Raw genomic sequence first — 18,461 nt, 5'->3', positions numbered from 1 at the left:
GGTCGTCAATGGTCGCTGGTCGTAAGCTAGTCACAATACTTGACAGCAAAACCACGTTTAACAAAAACTAGCAGATGGCAAAAAGTCTATGTTTGGGGTCAAATAAGTTTTGATTGTGGAACACTTATATTGACCATCTAGTAGAAGACCAAGTCTTGTCAAAGTGGTTGCTATTCAAAGGATGAAGGAGCCATGCAATCCAGTTATAGAAGTGCAAAGACTTTAGGTGCATGTGTTTTTTACTTGATATGGTTACCCCATTTTTCACATGTTGCAAAGGCTTTATACCAATTGCTTAGGAAGGGATAGAAATTTGTTTGGAAAGAAGAACACTCAAAGGATGTTTATAAACTAAAGAAGATGTTACAAGAGGATCCTACATTAAGAAAAGCAGACTATAAAAGTGGAAAGCCAATTATTGCGATGATTAACACAAGTCCTACAGGTATTTGGTGGGTTATTAGACAAGATCATGAGCAGGGAAAAATGTATGCTATCGTATTTGGGACTAAAGTATTAAATGCTTGGCAAAGAGAATATCTATAGGTAAAAAGAGAACTTTGGGATGTAGCAATTTCCCTAAGGTGTGACAAGGAGTACTTTATTGGTGCTTTTGTAATAGCAGAGATAGATTGCTTACCATTACTTGGGATGGTCACAAGTTGTTCTACACTAGACATAGCCATGCTACGCTGGATAGCATATATTAAGTCATTAGATCTTGAGATATTGTAGGTGTAAGGATAATCCGATAGCTGACATGTGCCAAATTTGAAGAAAAAGAGGCTATGATTTATGAATCTGAAGATGTGGGATTGAGGTTCTTTACCTCTTCAAAATTACATGTAGAATGTAAAAACACAATTTTTGCATAAGAGTCTTTTGCAAAGGACAAATATGAAGGTGAATGGTTGCTGATTGGGAAATATTTAAGTACATTGAAGAAGCAAGGGGATTGGAACGAGCAATAGTTCAAGCGTATCCAGAAGAAGGTTTATGGGTATTTCTTACAGGATGGGTTTCTACGGAAGCATCCAAAGAAGAAGAGAGGAACCTCTTAGCGAGTTTTTTGTGATAAGGTAGCACAACTTCAAGTACTTAAGGAATTCCATGAGTCACTATGGGTAGGACACATGGGAGTTTGGGCCACTTTTGCTAAAATCAAAGATCGATATTGGTGGAAGGGTATGTATAAAGATTTGGAGCATTTTGTTGAAACTTTAATGTATATCAAATGTACACAAATGTAAAGCATCATGATGGGTTACATCAAACGTATCCATTGTGCATGCATTTCAAATGGGTAGTCAATTTGATTACAATGCCCATAGGGTTATGGAAAATGAGATACATCGTGCTTACTAGGGAGGATTTGAAAAACTAGGTTGAAGGGAGGGCTTTGTGAACCAGAGCTACAAGTATGTTATGCAAGATTTTGCTAGGAGATGTAATATGTAGATATGATTGTGCTGGAATAATTATTACAGATAGAGGAGAGCTTGATGTTGTGACAAATCCAGAGACTTTTTTGCTCGTATGGGTGTCAAGTTAGCACTCACTACTACATACAATCCGGAGGGGAATGGGAAAATTGAAAGAGGGCATCCTCCCACATTAGGGAAATTTTGGACTCAAATTTGTCCTTTTAGGGCTAGAGAGAGAATGCAATGCGACCAATGGATGGCAGGCTACCGTAGCGGTAGCTCGGATTTTCCTTATTTTTATCTCAAATTTCAACATTTTCAAAAAACAATCTTTAGTTGCATAAAAAACTTTAACACTAATATACATTGTGATTTGCTCAAATCTTTCTTGTGAGGACCAAATATAGGACAAATGTACCATAACTCGGACTCAATGGAATTGTGTGCACTTTTTTGATAGGAGAGACTTCATAGTATTCTCACTCATTCTCATTCATTTACACTCAACTAACTATTCTGCTCGCATTTGATTGTATTGTGTTTACGCTCAAAAACACTCCCCCTCTCACATCTGTGCTGTGCATCTTGCCATAGACTAATGGAGAACAGAAGAACTCGACGACCATCTGCAAGTATTAAGTATATCAAAATTTTCAACATCTTTGATTTGAACAACGGCCGATGGCTTTCCACCACCATTACGGTTGGAAGTTGGGTTCTCTTACAGACGAGGAAGAGAAAGCGCATGGGCAACAAGTTTGCGAAAAATTATAAAGGTAGGGTGAAAAACTTTCACTTGTCACAAACCGGCAAAACAATCAAAGAGGTTCTCATTGAATACACATATATGCACTCAGAGTTGCATCTACGAACAACGCCGCGATAGGATTTCCAACAAACCGACCAAATTGTAAATATTCTTACATCCACAATAGATTTTACTCTTCACTCGTGTATTGTGTGTTTAACCTGCCAATTGTGTAGATATTTATCCTTCCGAGAAAGAAGATTGGCAGCTGGTGGATTGCATTATTGGAATTTTTAATCCATTCCATGCAATTGTGGGAGAGCTACTGTATAGCACTAGTGCCAGAAGAGCGTTGGTTGAAAGGGGGGTTTTCTTCTTCAACCAATTTTATAATGCTTCATGTTCAGCGCTTGGCTTTGGAACTCTAGAATATCTCCTGATTCCTTTGAAGAACAATCAAAAGTGGCCAATCCCTTGATCTGAAACCGCTGAGTATTTCAGACTAAAGCTCCATCAGGAAATACAAAAGTGCTTAAGACCAAATATTGCTAGTCGACTGGTACATGTTTCAATCTTCATGCCCATGCATGTGTTCATTGACTTTTTCCATGATGAAGAGATTAGGAAGACTAGAACTATGCTACTCTGCAAGACAGAGAAATGCCTCGATTTTCTAGATGAATCTTGGGATGTCCATGATTCTGATGGCATCTTATGCAAGGTAAATAAGAAGTCTATTGTGTGTAAGTGCATGATAGCTTCTCAAAATCTCATAGCTTCCTTCCACTGCATAAGGTGGAATCGAGTGAATAGTCATCTTGTAACTTTGGACCAAGATTTAACTGCTGTTGATGACCTGAAAAATCCTTTGAGAATGCTTGAGGTATGGTGTGGACCTGATCTGCTAACTGTCCTTAGCATTCAAGGCAATGTGACACTACGACAAGTACGTGAGGATTGGGAGAACGAGGTTGTTGACCTCAGCTTTCTACCTCCAAAATATCGTTTCTAGTGCAACAAGCAAAAGGTAGTTTATTCTGTATGTAAACATTAATGCAGTGTTAGTTATGTCCCTGCTGGTTATCATCACCAGATATTGGTCTAATCTAACTGCTCAATTAACTATCGTACAAGTGCCTCACAGAAAGGAGGAGAAGACATTGTGTGCAGAGACAAAGGATGACCAACTGTGTCTAGTGCAACGCAACTCTTGATTGAAGAAGTCGGCTCACATAGTATATCACATTGCTGTGTACTGCCAATATCAAAGAAAGTTGTTGACAACAAGCTTGCAATCTATATTCATGCAAAAATGAATTGTTAAGGAGTTTCTTGCAAATAGAGTTTGAGAATATTTATCTTTTCAAAATTGACTCATGTTGTCTTTATATTGGGTTTAATAATGTACACATCAATGTCTAATTAGATCCATTGATGAGTAGCTTTCATTTACAATTGAGGGGATCTCTCCCGAGCTTGATCATCATGAGTGGAATGTAAAGTCTTAGGAGACGGTATGGGGGTTGGGTGAGGGGTTTTGGGTTGAGGAAAAAATTGTGTAGTGGCCTCGGCTTCCTTGGTAAAATCGGGTATCACAAAAAGACTAGAGGTTGAGTGGCCACAAACACGGGGGGAGGCAGGTCTAGGTGCTTGGTCTATTGTTGGTTGAGGCACTACTTCGTACCTCCGAGGTGGAGGCCAAGGTTGTGGTCATGGCGGTGGCACGACAAATGCATCGGCAGCTCCTAGAGGATGAGTCTCCACAAGATTGATCATATTCTAGATCATCGTTGTCCTGAATGCCTCCACATGAACTTTTGAATAATTTGCCAGGTTCCTTCCTTGCAAATGAATTCCCTAGATTTTATATGTAGTTCAAAGAAATCATGTGTGCAAGAATCACAAAATCAAAACATTGCACTTGCACTTCTACGCTCCTCAACATAAATACGTTCCAAAAGAAGCTCCACATTTGCAATAACTCTCAATCCACAAGAATGCCCGTCGTCTTGTTTTGGGACATTGCAACTCAAAATCAGTATATCTTCCCAAACATTGTCTTGGGTCAATGCTTTCCATGCAGCGACAAGTTTCTGAAAGGACCTACAAGACATAGCATATGGTGACCACACTTTGCATCGAAATTGCAGAATCAAGAAACAAGTAACTATGTATCTTCGGACATTCCCATGAAAACCATGCACAGAATTTGCAAGGTAGCAACACTTGCGCTCAACATTTAGTCCAACAAGACTCCAATGTGAACTAATTGCACAAAACAAGGAATTAGTTTTCTATTCATAGTATACAAAATATTTAAAAATAGCGAGATAAAAAACACTTACTTTTTGTTGTAAGCTAAAAGTAAAAACTTTTGTTGTGTCCATGTTGACTCGTTGAAACCCATCAACGACTTCTACCAGGGACGTGGTCTCCGGGGTAAGCACTCCTAACAGCTATGAATCCAAAATAGCTACCTTGGATTATTGAGTCCATGAAAGTTTGGAAACAAGCATGCTGAAAATTGAGAAAATTAGTTCATGAGTATAGACGGCTGAGACGGTTTCACTAAGTGGGAACGCTCTCTTAAGAGAAGGGCAGTGGACTAGTTAGTAATTACTACGGTAATTACCATGATAAACCTGAGGCATATAAATAGGACCCGTTACATTGTAATCGAGTTGGCATTTGGGCTAGCATTTTGGCGGCATTTGTACTTGAGTTGTCAATCATTGGCATTTGTTGTCGGCTGTACTCTATCTGTAAATCACATCATACTTACTGTAATCTTTCATCTGTAATTCAAATCACGGCAGACATTCCAGTTACACTTACTCTGTATTCAATACTCTGAATCTGAATCTGAATATTATTCTCAGAACATAGTCTGGTTCTTATTCCAGTATCTAAATTCCAATCCAGTTTCTGATTTTCTGTCCAATCTACTGTCTGAAATCTTCTAACACTAGTCTGAAATCTTCTAACACTGGAATTAGCTATCTCAAGAGATTAGCTCCAATTACATTTTGGCGATCACGGTGGCTTGAGCTAAAGCTCGTTGACTGAAATACTCTTCTCCCAGTTGGAAGTTTTCAGCAATGGAACCCAAACCCAGTCGTGGCCGGAAATCCAAAATCCGTGTTGATCCTATTCCTGAGGAGTCGGGAAGAGAGTCTGACCCTAAGCAAGAGAAGGTGACTGACACTAAGGCACAAGAGGGGCATAATCAGGCTGATGAGACGTAGGACTCACAGCAGTCCAGTCATTCTCGACGCAGACGGGCAGAAAGGGAAGCATGGAAAGCCAAGAGTTCTCGGTCCCGGTAGGGGGATGAGGGTACCAAGGGAAGTAAAGGCAATCACCGCACTTCTAGCCGACAGGCCAAAGAGAACACTAACACAGAGACAAAAATAGACATTGATTGGGATGTAGACACTGACAATTGCAAGAAGACTTCCAAGCACCGTTCTGAATCCAAGAAGAGAAGCGGAAGAATTAGTGGAAATCGGAATGATTACTCATCTTCTCTGAAAATTTATTTTCCAATATTCAAGGGAGGTAAGAAGGATGATCCAGATGTTCACATACAGGCTTTTGAGCAGTATGCTGAACTGAAAAATATTGATGAAGATGATTGGGGGGAATACTTTTCGCAAACCCTGAAGGAGGTAGCGAGAAAGTGGTATTACCATTTCCCCACCTGTCAGCTCAAATCCTACAACAAATTTCTTAAAGCCTTCAGAATGGATTATTCCAACAACAGAGGTGATGAAGATATCCTCTGTGAACTAGATAATATCAAGCAGCGGAATCTATCAGTCCAAAGTTATGTGGAAAAAATCAAGGAGCTAACCATGCAGTTACAGGAACCACCATCCGAAAAGAGGTTGAGGGCATGGTTTTTGAATGGTTTCAGAAGCAAAAAGCTTAGGGAGCAGGAGGTACCAACTCCTACCAAGAAATTCAATGATCTGGTACAACGAGCACTGAAGCTGGAATAGCAGGCCAAGAAGGAAAAGAGCCACAAAAAGAGAAGGTCCAGTAGCAGTAGTTCCGCTATTGAGAGTTTTGATTCCAATGAGGTGTCCATCAGCTCCGAAAGCAGCTCTAATGAACGGTCCAGGGAGAAGTCAAAGAAGGGATCTTGGACCAAGAAAATTGAAGAAATGGCTAGACAGATTGCCGAGATTAGCCACACTAGACAGCCAGTTTGGAAGATGGAGACTTGGTGTTCGAAATGAAAATCCAAGGACCATATCTCCAACGAGTGCCCACAATGTACTTACTGTAAGGCTTTTGGTCATTTATGGAACAATTGTGGTATCAGGATTCATCACTTTAAGAAGAGCAAAGACCTGTCAACAGTGGTAGCCTATACTGAACCAATGAAAGTAGAACCCGCCAAAGTATCTCAAGAGGAGAGACCGGGTACCAGTGGTACTGGTCAAGGTTGTGGCCGATTCCAAATGGGTATGGGCCGAGGCAGAGGGCGTGGCAACTTCCAGAGTTGGAGTATGAATTGCTACACTTGTGGGAAGTATGGCCATTTTGCAGCCCAATGCCCAGGCGCACCTGCACCTTCTGCTACTGAGGCTCAGGACCAGAGCCAGTCCCAGTACGGGTAGTCACAAGAAGCAAGGGCGTAGTAATTGAAGAAATTCCAGATACTTCAGAGACACCAGTCACTACTAATAGCAGCAAGTGGGCTCAACAAAGAGAAATTTGGAAGGCCAAGGGTAAAGAGAAGGTGGTAGATGAATGGCAAGAGCAGAGAGAACTAGCGACTAAAATCACGGAGGATTTAGCCAAGAAGCTACCAAAGCAGCCAGAAATTTCTGAAGCCCTAGTCATTTAGAAGATACCAGCCAATCAACTGAGAAAGATTAGTCTCAATAGCGGGCATACCTGAGACCATGCTAGCTGTAGTACAAGGAATGACTTATGAACTGAGAGTTGATGGAAGGATTGGAAGCACTACAAGAGAGGAATGGCAGTGTAAAGATACAACCAGTTCTTCGAGCTCTGACAACCAGTCTAACCAAGATAAAGAAGAAATCCAGATTAAAATCTGTGATAGAATTCAGAGGTTGACCGTGGAGCTGAAAGATATCAGAAAAACCTTGCCTGAAGTGGAAAACTTCATCAGACAGTGCAGAAAAGCTGAAGCGCAGGCCAGAACACTGGACCTGACGGCCGTCCGAGATGATGAAGTTCTGCTCATTCAGGTAGACTACAAGGTTTGGAAGCAATGGGAACCTTTTTCAAGTGTTATCTTGGATGGAGGAGCAGGAGTCAATATAATGGGAGTTCATCTCCAGCAGAGAATGGGTATCACGAATCTAAAGCCATCACCATTTAAAGTGAGAATGGCAGATCACAGAGTGGTACAAGGTACGGGCATGATTGAAAATATGCAGATAAGAGTGGGCAGGGAAAAATCTAAAACCAGCTTCTTAGTTCTGGATGTGCAAGGGGCATATGGGATGCTGCTAGGGCGCCCATGGTTGAGAATAGCACATGCTGTTCATGACTATGCAAATCAAACCTTAACCATAGAAGGGACCAGCGGGGCAAAATTCAGATCTAGACAAACAATACTAGGAGCTGGAGAAAAGAGCTGAGGCCGAAGGAATTATGTCAGACGTACAAGGCAAAGAAGATCGAACGAATGTTAGCAGCTTTGAACATATTTCCTTTAGCAGAGATTGACTTGCATGCAGTTTTATTAAATTAAGAGAAAGACGATAAGCAAAAAAAGAAATTCCCAGATCAGTTTACTGAAATCAACATAGGGGAAAGATTAGTTCAGTTAACTGGGAGATTGGAGGAATTAGTTGTCTCTATTCCAAATAATGAAGAAATTTTGCACCTGGTAAAGAAGGACAGGTTGCAGTAGATGCAGACCCATCCACTGAAAGGGCGTCTTCTTCTACAGAAAGCTGATTATGCAGCCTTACCGTATATGGCTCCAGTGATAGTATACGAGGCTACTGATTCTGACACAACTACAGTAAAGGACGGATGTTCAGTCCTCATCTAGTCTTCCTGGAATACTATTGTCCACTGTATGGGACAAATGTTGGATGCTGCAGGGTCAGAAGATGAACTGAAAAAGGCTAAAGCTGACTTGAAGGAAGCTAAAGACCAGATTCAGAAGCTCAAGACAACACGAGATGGGCTACTTGAAGCTCATTTAGAGAGGGTTATTGAGCTATTAAACATTTTATCCTCAATATCCAGAACCAGTTGATCGCCTTACATACTTCAAGATTATTGATGAGCTCCAGGATTGGTATGAGCGATCAATTGTGGAATGGAAAACTTGGCAAACCCTGTTCAATGATGCTCTTCAACTTAATGATATTCACGAGCTGAAAGAAGAGATGCAGAGGATCCGAATATATATGGGGCAGTGGAAAATTCAGATAAGAGGCCTGACCAAAATCACTAATCAGTTGCTGCAACTTACTGTTGAGTCCTCTAAATTGCCTGAAAAGGATATTGCAGCTAAGGCGGGCCTAGCACCACAATATAGGGAGATGGCTGAGATTCTTTTTGAATCTCGGGTCAAAACTAATTAGCCTCTTCCAGAAGGATGGATTCATATTGCTTTGCATTGTCACAAGCTGGCCAGAACGAGGATCACCAAAGGCAGACACACGCTTTATGATCCTGACACCAAAACCTATCATTCCCTCACGCCTTATGAAGTAGAGATGACCACAAAAAGGTGGGATTAGCTTGACCAGGAGGCCATTTATCAACTGATTCAGAAGGAGAATGCTGGTACTGGGATTTCTCAGATGCCATCCAGGTCAAAGGGCAAACAAAAGATGGTTCAATGGAAGCATACTCGGTAGTTCCATCTCAGAATTCAGTGGCGACTTTTCTTCCTCAGTTGGAAGGTTGATATTAGTTTGTGTAGACGATGAGAGCTCTACTTGGCCTTTTCAGCTGCCTCGCACAATCTTTGTATGGCCACTCTATCATTGGTCAAGTCCAATCCCCAACATTAGAAGCAGACGATGGATTTTTCAGCTTCAAATTAGAATCAGACAGGGGAATTTTTTGGAAATTTTGGAATCTTGCCAAAATTCAAGAAAGAAGGGAAGGATGTAGACAATTGAGACGGTTTCACTAAGTGGCAATGCTCTTTTAAGAGAAGGACAGTGGACTAGTTAGTAATTACTACAGTAATTACCATAGTAAACCTGAGGCATATAAATAGGGCCCGTTACATTGTAATCGAGTTGGCTTTTGGGTTAGCATTTTGGCGGCATTTGTACTTGAGTTGTCAATCATTGGCAGTTGTTGTCGGTTGTACTCTATCTGTAAATCACATCATACTTACTGTAATCTTTCATCTGTAATTCCAATCACGACAGACATTCCAGTTACACTTACTCTGTATTCAGTACTCTGAATCTGAATCTAAATATTATTCTTAGAACATAGTCTGGTTCTTATTCCAGTATCTAAATTCCAATCCAGTTTCTGATTTTCTGTCCAGTCTACTGTCTGAAATCTTCTAACACTAGTAGCTGAAATCTTCTAACACTGAATTAGCTATCTCAAGAGATCAGCTCCAATTCCAATGAGGATCTCCAGTAAGTCAAAATCAAATAAATACCTCTGCAAAAATAATATAACATACCAAAGACCAAATTTATAATATGGTCCGTAAGCTCCCTCTCACTATTTCAAAAATTAGCTATCTTGTGAGGGCCGAAACAAAAATACAAATTTTTACCCCAGACCTAAAGTGCTACGTTGAAAGCTGGGCTAAGAAAACCTAGGGTCCCAGTGTTAGCTTGGTCAATTGCTGCTAACATCCCCCATTAATTTGACTCGGCTAAAGTCTCTTCCACAAGTAACTCTTGGGCCACCTCCACATTCAAACATGTGGCATACGTGTGTTTTGTGGTGCTCACATCGTACACCTTCACTCTGGTGACTGGAGGGATTGTCAAAATGTTTTCCATTCTCTTATCAGATAGATAGACTGGCGCAAGTGTCTTGTCGTACCTAAAGTGTAACAGTCTAAGATAATTGACACCCCGGGACATCACTGTCACTCGGTGAGCATGAGCTATGAGGAAGTAACTGTCTTGGAACAACTTGATTAGAAAGCCCTCGGCTGCCTCATGGAGGAAGCCCATCACACTTCTAGCTCATCGATAATTCAAATTCACACTCTCAAAAATCTGGCGAACTACTCTTTGGAAGGGTAACTTAGGAATAGCTAGAGAGATATGCCTCTGGAGTTTGTGCATCTCAAGAAGAACGCTTTGGTTCTGCTCGTACCTCCAACTACGCATTGTTGCCCAAAGATTAGGCAGGGTTTTGCCTGCAACTCTTGAGGATGAAGGTTGGTTGTCTTGCGGGTAAACCTTCCTTGCGGTCTATTTGTGCGAGCCATGGAAACAAGTGGTTGGAAAGCGTTGTGCGAAATAAAAAGAAGGAGATTGATCAAAGAGAAGGTTAGGTCACAAAAGGTGAGGACAAACCCAGGGAGGTCACCTAATAAAAATGTAACCTATCATGTGAGTTCAACAGAAGGGTATTTAAAGTTCTTGAAACTTATAGAAATATATATACAGAAGGGCATTATTTTTTCAAATTTGAAAAAACTTACAGATTTTAAAAGAAAATGGTACATTATATTCTTAACAAAATTCATAGATAAGGGGTTTTACAAACATGTCTTGAACGCACGTGATATGGTAGTTTTACATATAATGAACCCTCCGAGAGGACAGAGGTCAAACAACAGAGGGGTATACAAAAATAGAAACGTTATATAAGCGCCAAGGACACACCATCATTACTAAAAATGGAGTATGCATGTGGAAGTGGCCACACTTAATTGAGTCGCTCATCTTCATTGGGAAGGGTGCATCATCGCATGGAGGACACGTGGCATACCGCATGTCAACTATGTGCTTGTCATGGCACAATGCGATATGGGATGGGCCTTGATCAACCAAACCCACTCCTTTCGTTGTGTTGAAACAGGGAAAAATGTAGTGGCACAACGCAAGAAGGGGGAGTGTACCGCAGCTAGAACTCGCTATTGCATTGTGATACGACACTCTTGATGGCATGCAATAATGTGATAAATAGTGTTGCATCACAATGTGATAGGGACCATCCATATCGTGGATGCACCTCCCTTTGCGTTGTGGCATGACATTTGGATGTCGCATGTAATGTACCCAACATTTATCCATATAAGTCATTTCACTTATTTTGCAAAGTAATTGAGATTCTCAATTTTGTTTCCAAAGCTATGGCTCCGAAACGTGTGACGCGAAGTTCTAAGGACGCCCATGCCATTACACCACCAAGGAAGGTGGGAAGAAAGGTGTCTACTCCGAACGTCTCTCATGCGGAAGTATCAACCGAAGAAGAAGTCGAAGCCGTCCAACCTCCAGCACATGCGCGCCAAATCTGGTAAGACAAATTTATAATTTTGCATTGCTATTCATGTTTGAATTGGGAAGCTAAGTATAGGAAACCCGTTAAACCATCCAAGAAACGTGATTCTATCACAAGAAACAAGCATATGTTCTCATAGATTAGTAAAAGAACTATTTGATAAATTGTCACTGTTTGTTGAATTGTTATCACTTAATAAATTGTTATTGTTTGATAAGTGGACTTTGATTGATATGAAGAATTGATTGATTATATATGAAGAATCATTTAAAGAGAAGAATCGTTGAAAGAATACCTTTTGTTCCTAGCGGGTAGCGAGAGGATCCCGCGGTTAGCAGAGATTGAGATGAGGTTATTGGCTCTCTTTTGTTCCTCACGGTTAGCGGGATGCCTCACGGATAGTGGGATGCTTGGCGGTTAGCAAGATGCCTCGCGGTTAGTGGGATGCTTCATGGGTAGTGGGATGCCTGGCGGTTAGCAAGATGCCTTGCAGTTAGTGAGATGGGAAGGTTGCACGATTCATGGTTAGCAAATAAACCCTTTGCAAAGGCTCTGTTGGTTAGACAAAGGAAGTCTGTGGGTAGCGGCGGCAAACTCATGAGCAATGGAAAAAGTTGTTATTGTTGAAATATAGGGTTGTCTTCATTAGGCCTTGTTTGAATTGTTTTGGTATTGTTTGAAGGGCTGTATAAAAGAACCTGTGTTTGTAATTCATAAAGGAACACTGTTTGTATATGTAAAACAGTGTGGTAAAAAGTCTGCGTGTGGGGTGGAAAGTGGAAGCTGGCTCAAGTTGCCAGTCAAGGATGGGTGCTCTCGATTAGTCGAGAAACTCTCCACTCCCTCTTATTAAGAGAAGTGAAGTTAGAGACTCATTGTGCCAAGAACGAGATGGTCCAAATCTACGTGACAGAAGATTACTATTTTGCTTAGACTAAATCCCATATCATATTTATGGTGTATGGATCGTGGCCGTGCCTCTTAAATGTGGGGAAAAAGGTGTTGTTTATGGATTCTAAATATGTCAATGGGATTTCATCTTTATGTTAGGAAACAGTTTCATTAGAATCCTAGATTTATCAACCTGGCTTGTGGCGTATGACCCTTATTACCACGTAAACAATGGATAGAGGACTTCCTCTCTTCTGTTGCTTGTATCTATAGTTTGTGTAAACAGAGTAGGGTGTCGTCAATGGAAAAGGAGAATAAAGGAAGGCCATCTATCAAAGTCGCCCCAATCTTCTCGGGGGTTGGGGACCTCACAATTGGTATCAGAGCTTGGGTTAAAAAGATTTAGTTGGCTACTTCAAGCTTCCTCAAGTGTATAGTTTCTATACCCATTATCGAAATTGCAGAGATATTACGTTATGCCGATTGACGTATACCATAGTTATGGTTGAAACTTCTATTATGTTTGCTCATGGAGAGATCTTTTGTACACCCCTATATGACATTTTAATGACTTTATGATTAGAATATTGTGTTGTTTTTCTACAAAGAAATTGTTTGAGTAGTTAAGTCATGTAAGTGAGTTTTTTGTTTAGATTGAATGAGCCATGACTGGTTAAGTCATGTGATTGGATAATTCATGACTTCCTAAGTCATGTGATGAGATTACCCATGAATAGTTAAGTCATGTGATTGAGATAGTCCTGATTGGTTAAGTCATGATTGAGTTTTGACGGAATGGATAAGTCATGACTAGTTAATTCATGCGACTGAGTTTTGATGGACTGAATTATGGTTAAGTTTTAATAGATTGGGTAAGTCAGGATTGGTAAAGTTATGTGGCTGAACCTTTAGTGGACTGGATAAGTCTAAGTTTAGAAAGTACCCTAATGCTTTGGATTGTTATGAATATTAATATTAATATATGCGTATACTCAGGAGAACCCTCAAATCACTCCTATAGTGGAAAACCCTCAAAACAATGCTATCTATACGGAGATTCATGAAAAGAAGTTATTGTTGAAACAAATGCAACAACCTTCTTTTAAAGGAGAGGGTGATGATCTTGAGAAGTATGGATTGAAGCTATGGATGATTAATTCTCTGCTGCAAAGACCACACCTGCAAATCAATCGATATTAGGGATGTTTCGTCTCTCAGGGGAAGAAAAATTATGGTGGAAACAACATTGTCGTGACATGGGAGTGTTGGAGAACTCTCAGAGTTAGTGGGAGACCAAACAAGCGGTGAAGGAAAGATACTTACCTCCTGCCCATGAAGCGATAAAGATGAATGAGTTCTTCAGCTTCAAACAATACAATTTATCCTTGGAAGAGTACTATTCAAAGTTTGTAAGGCTTAGACGTTACGCACCATCAATGACCATAGAGTAGAAGGTAGCTCGCTTTTGTCAAGGTTTAAGAGAACCCATTTGCTCGCGATTGAAAGCCCTGAAGCCTACCACTGTACAAGATGCTTTACTACGAGCTAAAACTTTGATGAAGGAACAAGGGATTACAAGAAGAATCAAACATAATCAAAGATTCAACGATAGACAACCACAAAGGGTTTATGCCGCTACTGTGCAAGATTCTCGACGCTTGAATGTTCGATGCTTTGAATGTAGAGAGTTGGGACATTATCGGAACACTTGTCCACGGGTGACTAATGGAGCAACAATAGCAATTGAAGTAGACTAAAGACATCACTCTTTTTGACATAATGATGGTCGCTAGTAATTAGAGTAGGCGTATTCTCAACTTTTCTCGAGATGAGGACATCTCGAATCCCTAAGTTGGGGAGATTTTGATGTACCCAACATTTATCCATATAAGTAATTTCAGTTATTTTGCAAAGTAATTGAGATTCTCAATTTTGTGAGTCATCATGAGTTTATCTTAGCAATCGGATTGAAAATTGGGTTCAGGATCTATTTATTCATGATCTTTCTTTATGTGGAACAATAGGTTTATGTGGGAACCTAATCTATCTGTGAAGAAAAATCTTAGAGATAGCATTTTTAAGAAAGAAAGAGAGGTGAGTCAAAATTAGGGTACTTCTTTCTTTCTCTCTCTCAAGATAGAATGGGAACTTGTAAGTATAGAGCTTTTTTAAAATCGCGTATAAGATTCGCGAATGTCAAAAAAAATTAAAATTTATTTTTAGAGCCACGATGATGCGCGAGCTTTTCCTTCTCCTATACTTGAAACCCTCTCAGTATTCTTAGCACCCCCCTAGGGCCTATATAAAGGACCCTTATCCTCTCACTTTGAACACACATATCTACAGAAGCAGAAGCTCTCTTGCAATGACGCGCCAAAGGGAGCCTCTCTCCTTTAACCTCTCACCTTCAAGCCATCTCCATCTCCAGTCATCGACGTGCGGTCTCCCGGTTTGTGAACACTCTCTCTCTCTCTCTCTCTCTCTCTCTCTCTCTCTCTCTCTCTCTCTCTCACTCTCTCTCCAACAACGCGCTTTTCTTTTCTCTATTCCGAAGCTATGGCTCCAAAGCGTGTAACGCCGAGTTCTAAGGACGCCCATGCTGTTGCACCACCAAGGAAGGTGGGAAGAAAGGTGTCTACTCCGAACGTCTCTCATGCATAAGCATCAACCGGAGAAGAAGTCAAAGCCGTCCAGTCTCCAGCACAGGAGTTAGGCGCACGCGCACCAAATCCGGTAAGACAAATTTATAATTCTGCATTGCTATTCATATTTGAATTGGTAAGCTAAGCATAGGGAACCCCTTAAACCATCCAAGAAACATGATCCTATTACAAGAAACTAGCATATGTTCTCATACATTAGTAAAAGAACTGTTTCATAAATTGTCACTGTTTGTTGAATTGTTATCGCTTAATAAATTATTATTGTTTGATAAGTGGACTCTCATTGATATGAAGAATTGATTGATTATATATGAAGAATCATTTAAAGAGAAGAATTGTTGAAAGAATAGCTTTTGTTCAGAGCGGGTAGTGAGATGATCCCGCGGTTAGCGGAGATTAAGCTGAGGTTATCGGCTCTCTTTTGTTCCTCGCGGTTAGCTAGATGCCTCGCGGGACGTAGCAGGATGCTTGGCGGTTAGCAAGATGGCTCGCGGTTAGCGAGATGGGAAGGTTGCGCGATTCGCGGTTAGCAAATAAATCCTTTGCAAAGGCTCTGTTGGTTAGAGAGAGGAAGTCCGCGGGTAGGGGCAAACTCATGAGCAATTGAAAAAGTTGTTTTTGTTGAAATATAGGGCTATCTTCATTAGGCCTTGTTTGAATTGTTTTGGTATTGTTTGAAGGGCTGTATAAAAGAACCTGTGTTTGGAATTAATAAAGGAACACTGTTTGTATATGTAAAACAGTGTGGTAAAAAGTCTGCGTGTGGGGTGGAAAGTGGAAGCTGGCTCAAGTTGCCAGTCAAGGATGGGTGCTCTTGATTAGTCGAGAAACTCTCCACTCCCTCTTATTAAGAGAAGTGAAGTTAGAGACTCATTGTGCCAAGAACGAGATGGTCCAAATCTACGTGACAGAAGATTACTATTTTGCTTAGACTAAATCCCATATCATATTTATGATTTATGGATGGTGGCCGTGCCTCTTAAACGTGGGGAAAAAGGTGTTGTTTATGGATTCTAAATATGTCAATGGGATTTCATCTTTATGTTAGGAAACAATTTCATTAGAATCCTAGATTTATTGACCTGGCTTGTGGCGTATGACCCTTATTACCACGTAAACAATGGATATAGGACTTCCTCTCTTCTGTTGCTCGTGTCTCTACTTTGTGGAAACAGAGTAGGGTGTTGTCAATGGAAAAGGAGAATAAAGGAAGGCCATCTATCAAAGTCACCCCAATCTTCTCGAGGGTTGGGGACCTCACATCGCATCACAATGCAAGAGGGGTCACCCATATCGTGGATGGGCTTCCCTATCACGTTGTTGTGCAACATTTGGCTGTCGTCTCACAACCCCTGGTCATAACTTGATAGGGACCATCCATATCATGAAAAGAGCTCCCTAGCCTATTGTGTTGTGGCACGACATTTTTTTGTCGATGTACATCGGGTGCATATCAACGGTTGTGTGACATAAACCTCCCACTCGGATTGTAGTGCGACACATTTTGATAAAAACTCTTCCTTCATAATCACTAGCTAAAAAAAAGAAACAAAGAGGCATAGACTCAAAGGAACAAGATATTTGGACATTAGCATTATCATCAAGGACTCCATTACACAAGAAGAAGATGTGATAGATGCATTATCTTATTTGTCCATTATAATTATTCTTCTTCCTCCTTTATTGTTGGTGGTTTATTGTCCTTGGTCTTTGCAGTGATGGTTTCCCCAGCCTTTGCCTTCTGGTTTCCTTTGTTTTTCTTCTTCAGAAGAGCTTTTTTCTCAGTTATCGTTTTCTTGATCTCCTTATTTCTGCCATCATCTTTTGGGAAAGCTTCACCTTCCTTTCTTCTTGTCCTCCATACCTGCATTGTTAGATGTGAGCAAGGTCTAGGGTGTGTAGTCAACGTTCTTTATATAGCTATGGTATTCACCCAACTGGGACACGTGTCGTACAGATGGTTGAGCTTGCCTCGGTCTTTGTGCTCCATTCATTGCACCATTTCTAATGCAATCATAAGGATGGCCGTAATGACTTGGTCGAGTTTTTGAAGAGTCTCTATATATAAAAGGCCCGTCAATGCCCCCTTCATACTCCTTAGTGTTAGCCGATGCCTTCCTACCTTTACCCTAACCAACATCCCACGTTTCTTACCTCTCTCCACAAATGGATCCCTTTCAGATCGAGATAGAGGAGGAGCTTCCTTGCTCTAACAAGGCACCCAAAGACAAGTTGTACCATTTTCTCTATAGAATTGGGCTTCAATAGTGGGAGTAGAAATTACCAGACATACGAGAAACAGATGATCAACGGCACATTTGATTTTGAAGGTTGTCGATATGTTCATATGAAGGATATCAATTTTAATCATTCAAAGAAATATATTTTCTATAGGAGCAGCTTCAAGTTGCCATTGTAGTCTTGTAGGAATGACATCAAATGTCCCGTACATAATCGAAAGTGTCAAGTTGCAGAATTCTATGTTGGGTTCATACTCTTTTTCAATGTTAATCTGGACGATTATCGGGACACAACAGAGGAGACCGAGAGCAGTCACCATTCGGTCACTAGTATCGAGTTGGTGCAACCACCAAGTGGTGCTTTGTGTGTTTTAGAAGGTGTTCAGTTGCCAGAGGGAGCTTTGCCAACAAATGTGCTCCCTACCGTCCTCATCGGTGATCATCATTATGTAATGCTTAATGACATCATGAAATTGTTTGACTTGAGAGAGGACTACTGCCTTGCTATAGTTTCTCAAAATCTACAAGAGAATGAGAATATAATCAACCCTGCCAATGACAAGTATTTGTTCATGGATGCTCATGTAATAGCGGATGATTTTATTGAACCAACACATGCACTAGCAATGATATACAAGGATGCAACCGCGCATGTGCTGCAACGCTTCCAACGGAGTCGGAGTTCAGGGCGATACATGAAAGGCTTGGAATCTTAGAAATGGGGAAAATTTATTGTATCAACGACATTGATGCCTTCCTCATCCTCTACAAACAAGAGTACACTTGACTTATGGAATGCTGCATTACTCAAAGAAGATGAAAATCAGAGGGTATACTACTGTGTAAATATTTTTTTTCTTCCCCGTATGAGAGTTTCATGTGTGTATACCAACACTTGGCTTTTATTTCTCGTAGCTCGTAGTCTATGATGATAACTTCATTCATTTTCCTCGTGGACAAGGTATAGGAGACTTGGGAAAGAATTCCTTCCTTGGCCAGTACTTGGAGAATTTGAATGCACCAAACTTCCTCTACTTCCATTCCACCTTCTTTGAGA

The sequence above is a fragment of the Adiantum capillus-veneris genome, chromosome 5 (assembly GCF_014529385.1).
Source record: "Adiantum capillus-veneris isolate H3 chromosome 5, ASM1452938v2, whole genome shotgun sequence".
In the NCBI taxonomy this organism is placed as follows: Eukaryota; Viridiplantae; Streptophyta; class Polypodiopsida; order Polypodiales; family Pteridaceae; genus Adiantum; species Adiantum capillus-veneris.
Note: the sequence above shows the minus strand (reverse complement) of the source record.